Here is a 12,892-nt window from a genome sequence, read left to right on the forward strand (position 1 = left end):
TGACGTGAAGATAAAGATCAAAGTCCTTATTATGACCAAATGATCCGTACCCAACATTGTGACTACTTCCTATCATTACTTTTCTACAGCCACACTGGCCACCTCACTGTTCCTCACTCGCCCACGCCAGGGTTCTGTATTCACACAGCCTTTGCCTGAAACGCTCCTCCCCCAGATATCCACGCGGCCAGCTCTCCATCTCTGTCAGTTCCTCACTCGAGTTACCATCTCAGTGAGGCTTTCTCTGGCCACCCTAAAATTTGCACTCATCCCCTCCACCCCCAAACACTTGATACCCCACTTCCCTTATTTATTTTTCTCCTTACAAGTACTATGTAACACACAATATATACTTACATAATTTGTTTATCATCTCCCTACTAAACATAAGTCCACGAAAAGAGGAGTTTGGGTGGGTACACTGTTGCCTCCAGCCTCTAGAAAAGTGCCTATGATATAGCAGGTGCTCAACACGCATTTGCTAAGTGAATGATGCGCACGGAGCCATTGACCGGGGAGGATTTCTACAACAATGTGAAGGGAAAGAAAACAAGTACAGGATACAAGCTCAGTACAAAAGTCTATACACAAGCAACGAACAATCTGAAAATGAAATTAAGAAAACAATTCCATTAGCAATAACATCAAAAAGAATAAAACTCTTAGGAATATATTTAACAAAATATTTCTTTTGAACAAAAGAACCGTAAGATGTGTACAGTGGAAACTACAAAACAAAAAAGAACTAAAGACCAAATAAGTGGAAAGACATCCCATGTTCATGGATCGAAAAGTAAAATGAAGGTAGTAATACTCCTCAAATAGAGCCACCAATTCAACAGATTCTATCAAAATCCCAGCTGCCCATTTGCAGAAATTGATACCTTGAAATTCACACAGAAATTCAAGAAATCCCAGATAACCAAAACAGTCTTGAAAAATAAGAACAAAATTTGAACATTCACATTTCCCAATTTCAAAGCTTACGACAAATCTACGGTATAATCAAGAAAGGTGTGTCAATGGCTGAAGAACAGACATACAGATCAATGGAAAAGAACTGACTCCAGAAAAAAATTCTTACATTTATGGTCAACGGGTTTTCAAAAAGGGTACCAAGACAATAAGAGTCTTTACAACAAATTGTATTGGGACAACTGGATATCCACAACTAAGAGAATAAAGTTGGTCCCCCTACTTCACATTTTACCATATGCAAAAATTAACTCAAAACAGGTAACAGACCTAACTATAAGAATGAAAGCTACAAAACTCTTATAAGAAAACAGGTATAAATCATTATGACCTTGAATTACACAATGATTACTTAGATAACAACCCCACTGACAACAAAAAACAGATAAATTGGACTTCACCAAAATTTAAAACTTGGGTACTTCAAACACATAATTCATGAAAAAGAAAAGACAACCTACATAAAATGGGGGGAAAATATTTGAAGTCATATTATCTGATAAAGATTTGTATCCAGAACATATAAAGAATGCATAAAATCCAACAATTAAAATAAAACCCAATTAAAAAATAGCAAAAGATGCAAATAGATCTTCTCCAAAGATGGCCAATGAGCACATGAAATGACACTCATCATCACCAATCATTAAGCAAATGCAAGTCAAAACCACAGAGATGCCTTCATACCCACAAGAACGATCAAAATAAAAGGGACAGACAGCAAGTTTGGGCAAGGAAGCAGGGAAATTGGAAAGAACACTGTACACTGCTGACACAATAGAATGGTGCAGCCACTTTGGAAAGAGTTCAGCAGTTCCTGAAAGAGTTAAGCTGTTACCCAGCAATTACCAGCAATTTCACTCCTAGGTATATACATACCCAAGAGAACTAAATGTGTATGTCCACACAAAAGCTCCTACATGAATGTCCATCGCAACATAATAACCCCCAAACGGAAACAATCCAGTCATCAACTGATGACTGAATGTACAATGTAATATTATTCAGCCATGAAAAGGAAGTACTGGTAAATGCTGCCACATGCTGCCACTCGGATAAACCCAGAAGAAAATACTAAGCTAAAGAAAAGAAACCAGACACAAAAGAACACATTTTATGATTCCATTGACAAGTGTCCAGACTAGGCAAATCCATAGAGATAAAAGCAGATTACTGTTTGCCTGGGGCTAGATGAGAAAATGGGGAAAGACTACTAACACAGGTACAGGGTTTCTTTTGGGGATGATAAAAATGTTCTAAAATTAGATTGTGGTGATGGTTGTATAACTGAATATATTAAAACCCTTTAAAAGGGTAAATTTTATGGTATGTGAATTATAGCTCTATAAAGTTGGAAATTCAAAAAACAAGGCATTAATTTTTTTAACCCCCCCTTAAAAAAGAAACATTCCATGTATCTGCTGTTAAGTTTTAGAACTGGATGAAAAAGGAAACTCTCACTTCTTTTTATACTTAAAAACATCACTTATTTGTTTTCTGTGTTTCCTCACTTTCAAAAACATTTCTAGATACCAATATTTGATGGAGGCGGGGAACTAACCATAAAATGTAAGAGGTTCTCTGGAAAAAAAAAAAGTTAGAATTCCTGGTCTCACACTTTAGGGACTAAGTGGCCCTAATGTGTAACACTGAGGCCGCGCTGACAAACATGGGCTGTACGGCTGTCACACACACAGGAGAACTCGGGAGCACATCACCCCCCTGGAAGAGAACTGAACTCCCTAAAGCGACCCTTGGCCCTCTTGGCTGTGACCATTTCAGAAAGTCAACAAGCTGCGTATTTACCTACCTGAGTGACTACAGAGGGCAGACACGTAATCTGCTGACATTAACAGGCTGTCTTTCCCCAATACGATATATTTACTTAAATGTTTTACTATGGGGCTTACTAGCAGTGAGAGAATTTGACGTGAGCGTTGATCCACGTATTGTCTATGGAGATCCTTTAGAAATTCCGAATTATTTTAATTTCCTGGCTTTAATGATAAATCACTCATTCTGGTCAACAATTCTATGATCTGAAAACAGAAGCAAACGTGCCAATATATTATTGTAAAAGTTGTCTTCATTCATCCAGCACTCATAAATGCCTGAAATGCACATGAAAAAAAAACCGGGCAGACTACAAACATTAATTTTCTCATAGAATCTTCAATTCAGGAGTAAAGAAATTATGTCATTGCAGTTGAGAGAAGTACTTACTTGGGAAAAGCAGAATCTAGTAACAATGAAGCCCTAAGCAAGGCTTCCTAAACAAGGAAGCCGTAAAACCATCCTTAAGGAAGGCTGACCTGAGTAGCATTTAGGCAGAGCCCAAAAAGAACAGGTCCTGAAATCTGTTGGCTGTGTTCTGGGCAGACTGAAATGCAATAGCAAAGGGTTTGGAACAAGAGAAAGGTTGAATAGCTCAAGAAACTGAAAAAAAGCCAGAACTGTTAGATGGTCCTAAACAAAGGAAGTGTTAGAGGAACGTAAGGCTGAGGAGGTAGAGGAAATCCAGATGATGTGGGACCTTATAGACCAATTAAGGATTCTGAATTTTATTCTAAACGCAACAGAAAGCCAGAGAAGAATTTTAAATAGAAAGCAACAAGGTTAGACTTGTATTTTTAAAAGAGCACTTAAAAAAGACAAAACATGTAACAATAAAAATCTCTCAACTATTAGCAGACAATAGAAAAGGGGATTTCTCACAAAACACAAATCATAAAGGAAAAGACTCAGATTTTGACATCAAAAATTGAGATTCTATATCCCAAAAAAGAATACCATAATGAGCAATAAGTATGACTTTATCTTTTATTCTTATTTTGATACATTTCCTGGCTGTATTATAAAGAAAGATGAAAGATGATCTCCAAGGTCCTTTGCAACATAAATGCTGTACAATATGTTTATGTTCTTTTTTAAAACAATTTTTTAATTTATGAAACGTTTAAAACATATAGAAAAAAATAAAGTCCATTCATATCCATTTATCTACCACCCAGAGTTAATAATCAAGGAAATGCAAATTAAAATGAGGTATCATTTCACGTCCATCAAATTAGCAAAAACTTGTACATCTGACAATCCCAAGTATGGGCTGGGATGCTGGGAAAAAAATACTCAGATACTGCTGATAAAGTACATGATGAAATACCATTTTAGAGAAGAATTTAGCAATATCTAATAAAGCTAAGGATATTCACAATCTACTCCCCAGCAATTTCACGTCTGTGAATTTTCCTAAAGAAACACCTGCACAAAGAAATGTGTAAAAATGATCACTGCAGCATTATTTATAATAGCAAAAAGGGAAAACTCAAACTATCCACCAGCAGTGGGATACATCATTGTATATAATGCATACAAAGGAGTACTAGACAGCAGGTAAACTGAATAACCTAGAGCTACACGCATCAACATACATGTTTCAAAACAGACTTAAAAAAAAAAAGCAAGTTGATGAAAGATATGTACAATACCATTTTGTAAAAATTAAAACACAAAACCCACACCCTATATGGGTATATCGCTTATGGAGACACAGACACACATCCGGTAAAAGTATGAGCAAGGGGATGAAATACTACACCCGAGAACCTCAGGGCAGTTACCATCTTAGGTAGAGAATGGAACAGGGCTGGGGGCAGTGAGGCTGCCCCTCCGTGATTCCCCTCCCCGCTCCCCCATGAGTACATAAGACTGCATTTGTTTCCCAAACGGTCAAAAATGGCATAATGTACAGTTCTTTGTAGTGGGTAAATGAGTATTTCCTATATTGCTTACTATATGCTTTAAATATTTTATAATTAAAATATATACATTATTTTAAAAAGCAAAAATGAGCATACAATACCGAAGCTTGAAATTACTTTGGAGATCATCTAACCCAACCTTACTTTATAAAGGAACTACAGCAAGATTTCAGAAGAAGAATATAAATGCATACTAGGTGTGTAACGCAGCACTTTGGGGAATGAGGTCTCCATCCCTTAAGAGCGAACCTTGGGAGGCGGCAGTCATCAGTCCCCATTGCTCAGTATCTGCTGGCAGCTAGAAATACGCAGCACACACATCCCTCCTAGTAGGAATGATGGAATGACTGTCAAAACCAGCACAGGCAGAAGGACGGGGGTGGGGTGGGGTGGGGTGGGGGGTGTTACAGCAGGTCTTTGGCCCACTGTCCAGGCTAAGCCCTATCCTGTCCCTACTTAAAATTTCTGGAAGTTCTTCAGCCTCGAGGTTTGCTCCCAATCAGTTAGTTCATCAACCCAAAGCAGACAGCCAAGAGTCCTGAACTGTCTAGGAAGCGGTTCATTCATCCAGCTCTTACCATACCTAAAATTGCACGTGGAAAAAAAACCCAAAAACTGAGACAGTCGGCAAATGTCTATTACCGTTCTCACAGAATCTTCAATTCACGAGTAAATAAATTATTTCAGTTGTGATAAGTGACCTATCTGTTCCCCAGTTGAGGTCCATCTATTTTTAGTTCACCCCTCCCTACCTTTCATCCAGCCCAAAAGATGGGAGATATTTTCAGGGAAGGGAGTGGACTGACTCCCTACTGAGTTAAATGAGACCATAGATTTCACTTTTTCATTTTGAAGGTTATTTGAAATATTTTGCACTTGGCAATAACTAAATTTATACAAATACATAACAATTTGAAACGTAGAAATCTGGTTTTACGTATAAAAGGCTAGTGTTAGCTCAGTTTTTCTGATATATGATAGTTCAGTGTTCTCCTTTCAGCTTTAAAGAAGCACATCCATTCTGTCCAGCACAGGGTGCCCCCACCTTAGCTACTAAACTTTATCCACTTAATTTTCTATTTTCCCTCTTCCGACATGTTTAGTATGTGCCCTAGTCCACTTGGGCTGCTGGAACAAAATACCACAGACTTTCAAACAGCAGACGTTTATTTCTCACAGTTCTGGAGGCTGCAAGTCCAGTATCAAGGCGCTGACAGATGTGTTCGGGGAGGACGAGCCTGGTCCTCACGTGGCGGAATAGGCAAGGGGGTCTCTAGCATTAACTCATGAGGGTTCCACTCTCATGACCTGATCCCCTCCCAAAGGCCCCACCTCCTAAGACCGTCACACTGCAGGGTAGGGTTTCAACACGGGAATTTTGCGGGGACATAAATATTCAGTCTATAGCAATATGTTATAGACACAGCAAAATGTGAAAATGTGTAAGAAATTAATGAATGAAGCAACTGAAGTAATTAGGGAAACTTCATTTCTTAGGAGCTCTAAATCTGGATTATCTTAAACAGCACAGTTTCTATCACCAACATGGAACATGACACGTTGTCAGCCCACTTTAGAAAACTAGAAAAGAAAAATGTGAATTAATCTTTGTGCGGAAAAAGATTTATCAATTAGTATACTTGTCACATATATTAGGTGCTCAAATGACAGGTATTTTTTAAACTTCCCAAAGAAAAACATTAAATGGCAAATATTTAATACCCTTAAGTATGGCACACTGTGAGGTTATCAATATTGGCACATACACGCACAGAAAGTCCTAAGATAATTCATGAGCTGGCACTAACCCACATTCCTCCTTACGGCCTGTAGTTTGGTACAGAGAACACTGGCGGGTGCCTCATCCTTCCGGTTCCAAGGCAGCAGATCAGGCTTTACACCTGGTAAGAGCTAGGACGGCAGCTCCTGCAGTGGGAGCTGCAGGGCTGGAGGTGCCGTCCAGGAAAAAAATAAGGAGCATCGGGTTGAGAGGAAGCGGAATAATGCAAGGAAGTGACTAAATGTGTCCGTACTGAATGGCCCCGACGTGGTTCTTCCATTGTTCTCTTTACTGTCTGTATATTGAATTTGAGGGGGGATTCAGAATTTATTCTGCATCAGAGAACACAAAAATAAACGTGTTAGGATGGTGGCTACAGTCCACCAGGCATTCTAAGATGACCTTCTTGCATTCAAGAGGAAGGCTGCCGAGGCAAGATCTCTTAGAAGCGAGACATGGATAAGCTACCCGTTTGGATCCACAGAGACAGTGGTCACGTGTGGAAGGAAGTGCAGCACTGGGAGTGCCGTCACTCAGCCCCCAGCTACGGCACCTGTGTGCAGCACGACCCGTCTCACAGGTGGAAAGGAATATCCTGGGTTACTGAAAGTATATGCAGTGGACACACATCAGAACTCAAAAAGAGCTGCAAGCTACACACCACAAAGAGACAGGTCACAAAAAAAGTCATGTGTTAGTTCAGTAACAGTAAGGGATCTGTGTTGGACTAACCTCGATTGAGCCAGGTCAACTTCTGGCCCACACCGAGCTGTTACGAGTCACCACCCACACCAGACTTCACACTGGCCAGCCAAGAGTGGACCTCGGGAAGCCTCACCCCTCCGGTAGAGGAGTCACCCCACACACTACCTCCACGCTTTCGTTTGCAGCACCGATGCTGGCTTCAGTCAATACAATCTTACGGAGCATTCTCTTCTATGCTCTACATGTAACGTCTTACATGAGATTCCAGCAGACTTCCTAGAATTGAACTTCTGAAATAATCTTATCTTGGAGATGCTACACCTTTTCCTTTTGGGTCAACCTTATGATTCACTTGCCATTTATCAAATTAACGGAGAGGTCAAAAGGATAGCAAATCACAGAAGGGATCTGACTGTGGATTACTAATAGGAAACGATGCACCACCAGCTATTAAGATCTATCGTTTATTTCAAATGTAGTTACCAAATTTAAAATAAATTCACACTAAATAGCTCTTAAAACACGTTTCTGTGAAAAAGTTAAAAATGTTAATGGAGAAAGCATGAAAATATACCAAGGTTCCAATCACCTACCAACCTGTTTTCTTGGGCAAGTCACTAAATCAGTATTAATCCATTCTTTCCCGAATGATCACATTTCAAAATCATAATCCTCTGAAAGAGACAAAGCAGGTAACACCGTCATCTGAACAGCAGGAACAGAACAAAGGCTTTGGAAGCTAAATGACCTGCCCGTGACCAGTCAGAAGCTAAAGGGGAAGGATGAACCCACGATCTCCTGACACCAAGGTTAATGCTTCTTCCTCCATGATAATGGTTCTCAGTGGCTTTTGTTCACTGAACCTGTTGAGATTCTGAAGCACTTACAATTTTATATGTAATCGTAGGGAGTTCAGTCACAAGGCTTAGAATCAAACAGTAATAACTGTCAGCTAAATCTCATGTGCAAATAGCAGTATTCAAAAAAAAAATACTAGCCTTATTTCCTTTTCAGATAGGCCTTGTACTTAATAATCCTGACTTACCATCCATTATGGAATTTTACTTGTTAAAGATAACTAAGATCAAAGCACAATAGGTGACATTTCTGAGATTAAATGAAAATGAAAGCTAGCAAAGAAATTTTGTATGTATTTATTAGTAAGCAATTTCATTTGAAAATCATTCATATAGCATCTTTAACTATTTCAAACATCTCAGGTCTGGGACATAGGATATGAGTTTGTAGATAACACGACTTCTAGTTGCTGAAATTTTCCTTGATTTCCGTTATTAGAAAAGAAGCCCTATCTCCTGCTCTTACTGCCATGGTCAGAAACGGTCCACTGACGGCACCCTGCGATGGCTGCTGTCTAGCAACACTGGCGGAAACACTCCCAATCTCCACAAATGGGGGCGGGCAGTCACAAAGCAAAGCAACCAGTCCTCCCGACAGGTAGGACAGGATGCAGAGTCCTGAATTGGAGGCCGGAGACAGACAGGTCTGGCTGGCTCTGCCACCTGGGTCACTTTAAGAAACCCACTTTAAAGCTTTGCACTTCAATGTCCACAACTGTAAAATGAATGGAGTAATGGACCTCAAAGACAGTCCCACTCAGGTTTAAAATGTCTATGAATCTTAACAGACAAAATGATAATCACCTCAGAAAGGTATCAGCAAATTTACAGGCAACTGTCAAATTTATTTTAAATGTTACATACACATGAACACACTACGTGTCGGCACTGGGTGGTAGACTGGAACCAAGATATTAAAATAAAAGCATCTGGCATGTGCCAGACCCGGTATAAAGAAAGGGGTGAAACAATGTCCTACAGAACAGCCACTGGCTGGGAGGTGTGGGGTCCAGAGAAGCGCCCGAAGATGGGAAGGGTGCAGGAGACAGGCTCCAGTGTGACAGGGCTTCACAAAACATGGCGCTATGGCAACAGTCACTAGACACGATTCTTGTCTTTGTAGCCCCTACAGCTAGCTCAGCTCGTCGTAACCACGGCAGGTACCTAATCAACTTCTTTGATGGGTTACTGGTCACTAATTCATCCGTACTCTGGTAACGCACTCTCTGGTAAACATTACAAGTCCTTGCCCTTAAAGACTGAGTTCACAGCTGGGGAGAAAGAAAACCCTGTAAAGGACGATGGGCCAGACGCAGTGTATAAGGTGCTTGCAGGTCATTCAGAAAACCAGACAGGAAGACTTCAGAGGATAATACCCATGTGCCTCGCTGGACTTGAATCTCACAACTCTGAATTGGTTTCCCGTCCCATTTTACAGATGACAGGACTGCAGCTCACCACGAGTCACTTGGCAAGGGCCAGACAACCAGAGTAAGCCAGAATTCAAGGCGGTGTGGGATGTGCTCCCAAAGGTACGTGCACTGCACATACCACAACGGCTTTCATCTGTGCATTTCTTCTTTACATTTGCAGCGGGGGACTAGCACACTCAGCCAAGAACTCTGCTGTCCTGAATCGTCCCATCTGGCATGCTGATGAAATGAGCACCTACAGCTTTACCCTAGTATTTTACTTGAAAAATCACTAGTGAAAATTTGTCTTCACTCATAAAAATCACTCAGAAAAACTCATAAAAAATAAACTAATTTTAAGAGCTTCATATGTACTTAACGTTGCTACATTTTAACCTATGCAAGTATAGGTCTAAACAAATGTGCCACGTGACTGAAACACAGAACCAGTAAACACTGTAAAAACTAACATTTATAAATAGTATTTCAAGTGCTTGGGTTGAGAAATTCAAGTATGGTCCATAGTTCTGGAGTGAGTATTCCACTGCATATTGAGAGAAAACAGCGAATTATTCCAGATTTTTTTGAGGGGAGAGAGGTGACGGGGCATTTAGAGATGACCTACAGTTTAAGAAATATAACTGATTAAATGTTACATGCCAAAGACACTGCAGGTACCCACGCAACCTTGTTCAACGGACTGGACAAGTGGGATGAGAGTGCGTCTTCCTCCCATTTCTGACTATTAAGTATCCCTACCCAAGAAGCTATTTTTTAAGAGAGTTAAAAAAGTGTAGAATTTGACACAAAGTAAGAGCCTATAAAACCTCTGAAAAGGAATCAAAACAGTATAATTTGTAACACTGTGTAAAGTGAAACTCCTCCGGAAACCCCGAGTCCAGAGGGTGCGCACATACTGCCTAGCCCAATAACCATACTCAGGAAATACTGGCACAGCAAGACTTTCTTAGTTTACACTCTAATTTCATAGTCCTTTGAGTCCTTAACTCTATTTATTTTTGTTTCCTCACGATTATTAGTTTCTTACAGTGCTCTGGTCATCTTTTATCAGCACCATCATTAAGTTTGTATTGGTTTCATTAAATATGTGGTTAAGTAGCTCAGATTTACAAGCAGGATCTAATTCTAAAGTTATTTCCACTGTACCCATGACAAAACTTTCTTTTTAATCTTCCTAAATTCTTAACTTTTACATGGTTTACAAAATAATCTCTTCAGTGAGGGTCCTTACTAGTGAAGGTGTGGGGCAAACACTTCTCATCCTGCTCGTCCAATTCATTCAACAAGATTTACTGGGTGTGCAGAGTGTCACTGAAACCCAACAGTACTTCTAAACTTTAGGTCATTTCCATTTGAAGCCCTTTTCCTTCCCCCCAAAAAATTTTGGAATAATTTGCTGCTTCTCAATATTGCAGGCAGTGCCATGATTCAAATTATGGACCATATTCATATTTCTCCATGATTTAGGGTAACTCTGGACTATAAATATATACTATTAGGTTCCATTTTCAATAGCACCCTTAATGTAATCCCAAACATTTTAGCATGCCCACAGGACATTTTAAAAAATTCAGAGACTAAATTGTCTTTTGAGGATCCTAAGCTTAATCCAATAGCGTCTGTATTAAAATTATCGTTAACAATTTTATGACTGAAAAGTATTTGCCACATTCAATTCTGACTTTACCAATAAAAACCTCCCCACCACGACGAGGAAACAGTCCTTTTCATTTTCTCAACTGCAAAGGGGAGGCAAGGCCAACTGTGTGCAGGTTTGCATTGACCAGTCTGAGCAAACCCAATAGCTCACGTTTAATTCCAGAATCCCGTGAGTAATCTGTGGACACAACCCCTGGCTTTCATTTATCACTTCGTCCGCCCTCCCTCTTAACCAGTCACGCCCAAAACCCCAACCCACCAAAGCACACGTCGAAATATTTCTTCACCAAGAGGGCCCAACCCGGGACACACCGAGAACGGGCTGGCCCGGCAGGAAGAGGCCAGCCCTCCGCAGCCTGGGGCCCAGGGCCGCTCGGCGAGCCCGGCTCCCGGCTCGCCCTCCCCGGGCTTGCTCGTGTCCCCTCGGGCGACAAAACCCTCCCTCCGGCACACAGCCAGGACTGACAGTTACGGCAGCAGCAGCCGCTGCGACCAGAGGCCTACTTCTGGCACCGGCCCGTCCGGACCACGCGCCCCCATCACTGCCCCGGCGGGGGTGGGGGTGTCCCTACCGCCGCCCAAGCCGGGCCCGAAGGGTGGCTAGGGCGACACAGGGGGCGAAGGGAGCTGCCGCCGGCCTCCCCAGCCCAGGGCCCGTCTTCGGCCACACTGACCTGTGGTCGCGCCCGCGCCTGGGCTGCGGCCCTCGCCACAGCGGCTGCCTCACTGGTCGTCGTCGCCCTCGCCCGCCGCCTCCGCCCGCCACCACCTCGTTCCCTTTCGCTGCCGCCACCGCAGGGGCTCATGCGGGACCCGCGCTTCCTTCTCCGGAGATCAAGGCCGGGGGAGGGGGCGCCGGGGCCGCAGAAAACCCCGAGCGCGTCGCCAGCCGCCGCTCCGACGCTGCCTGTCCACACCGGGGGGCTGCTCGGCCCGCCTGTTCGGGGCTAGGCAGCGAGCTGCTCCGAGTGCTGCCCCGAGGAGCCGAAGGAGGCGCCGCTGCCCGCGGCCGTGAGCGCCGGGTCGGCAGAGGTGACGCGCAAGCCGGCGGCGGCGGGGTGCGCGAGCGAGAGGACGGCGGTGTGTCGAGGTTCTAGCGAAGGGGATTCAGGGTCTGTCGTCTCCTGCAGTCACCCCGAGCCCCGCGCCACCATCTTGGGAAAAACGCGGATCTCGCGGCCGCGGCGCAAGCCGGGAGGACTGGCGGGGCGGGCCGAGTATCCCGGCAGGCCGCGCGCTCTGCCCGGCCAGGCGAGGGATCTGGGCCGGGACGCAGGGACGCGGGGCGGGGCCGGGACTCGCGCGGGAGACGCAGGGCTCTGCCCCGCCCACCCGCGCCGGCTCCGCCCCCTTCCCGCTTGCCGTCGTCGCCAGCGCAGGGGGCGTTGGGAAGGGGAAGTGGCTCGCGGCTCCTTGGAGTCCCATCAGGGTCTGTCGCCATCTTGGGACTGGGCAGAGGGGCCAATGTCTCCTTTGAGCCACTGCTGCCTGCGGCTCGACAGAAAGAAGGGAGTGCACTCTGGAAACCCCCCTGGAGTCCCGGGAGTGTTGGAGAGTCCCCTGGTCCACCCAACCGAGGACCGTGTCTAAACTTGGACGCTCCCGCTGTTGTTGGGGGACGAATCGGCTCCGAAAGTACGCCCAGGGGTCTTCGATGGCCCTCAGCCCTGCGGCGGGGCGAAGCCTCCGGATACTAGATCTCCGACCCCCACCCCTTTTCCA

At 43.6% G+C, this 12,892-nt stretch overlaps 1 protein-coding gene across 4 annotated transcripts in view; it reads right to left on the reverse strand.

Annotated features, from left to right (window-relative positions):
• UBE3A (ubiquitin protein ligase E3A) overlaps window positions 1–12,376 on the reverse strand; it is a 70,948-nt gene extending 58,572 nt beyond the window's left edge. For all 4 annotated transcript variants that reach the window (XM_033100026.1, XM_033100027.1, XM_033100024.1 and 1 more), the window contains exon 1: window positions 11,845–12,376. The gene's annotated coding sequence lies outside the window, so the exon portion shown is untranslated. The remainder of the gene's footprint in view (window positions 1–11,844) is intronic.
• Between the last annotated feature and the right edge of the window lie 516 nt (window positions 12,377–12,892).

The sequence above is a fragment of the Rhinolophus ferrumequinum genome, chromosome 28 (genome assembly GCF_004115265.2).
Source record: "Rhinolophus ferrumequinum isolate MPI-CBG mRhiFer1 chromosome 28, mRhiFer1_v1.p, whole genome shotgun sequence".
Lineage (NCBI taxonomy): Eukaryota > Metazoa > Chordata > Mammalia > Chiroptera > Rhinolophidae > Rhinolophus > Rhinolophus ferrumequinum.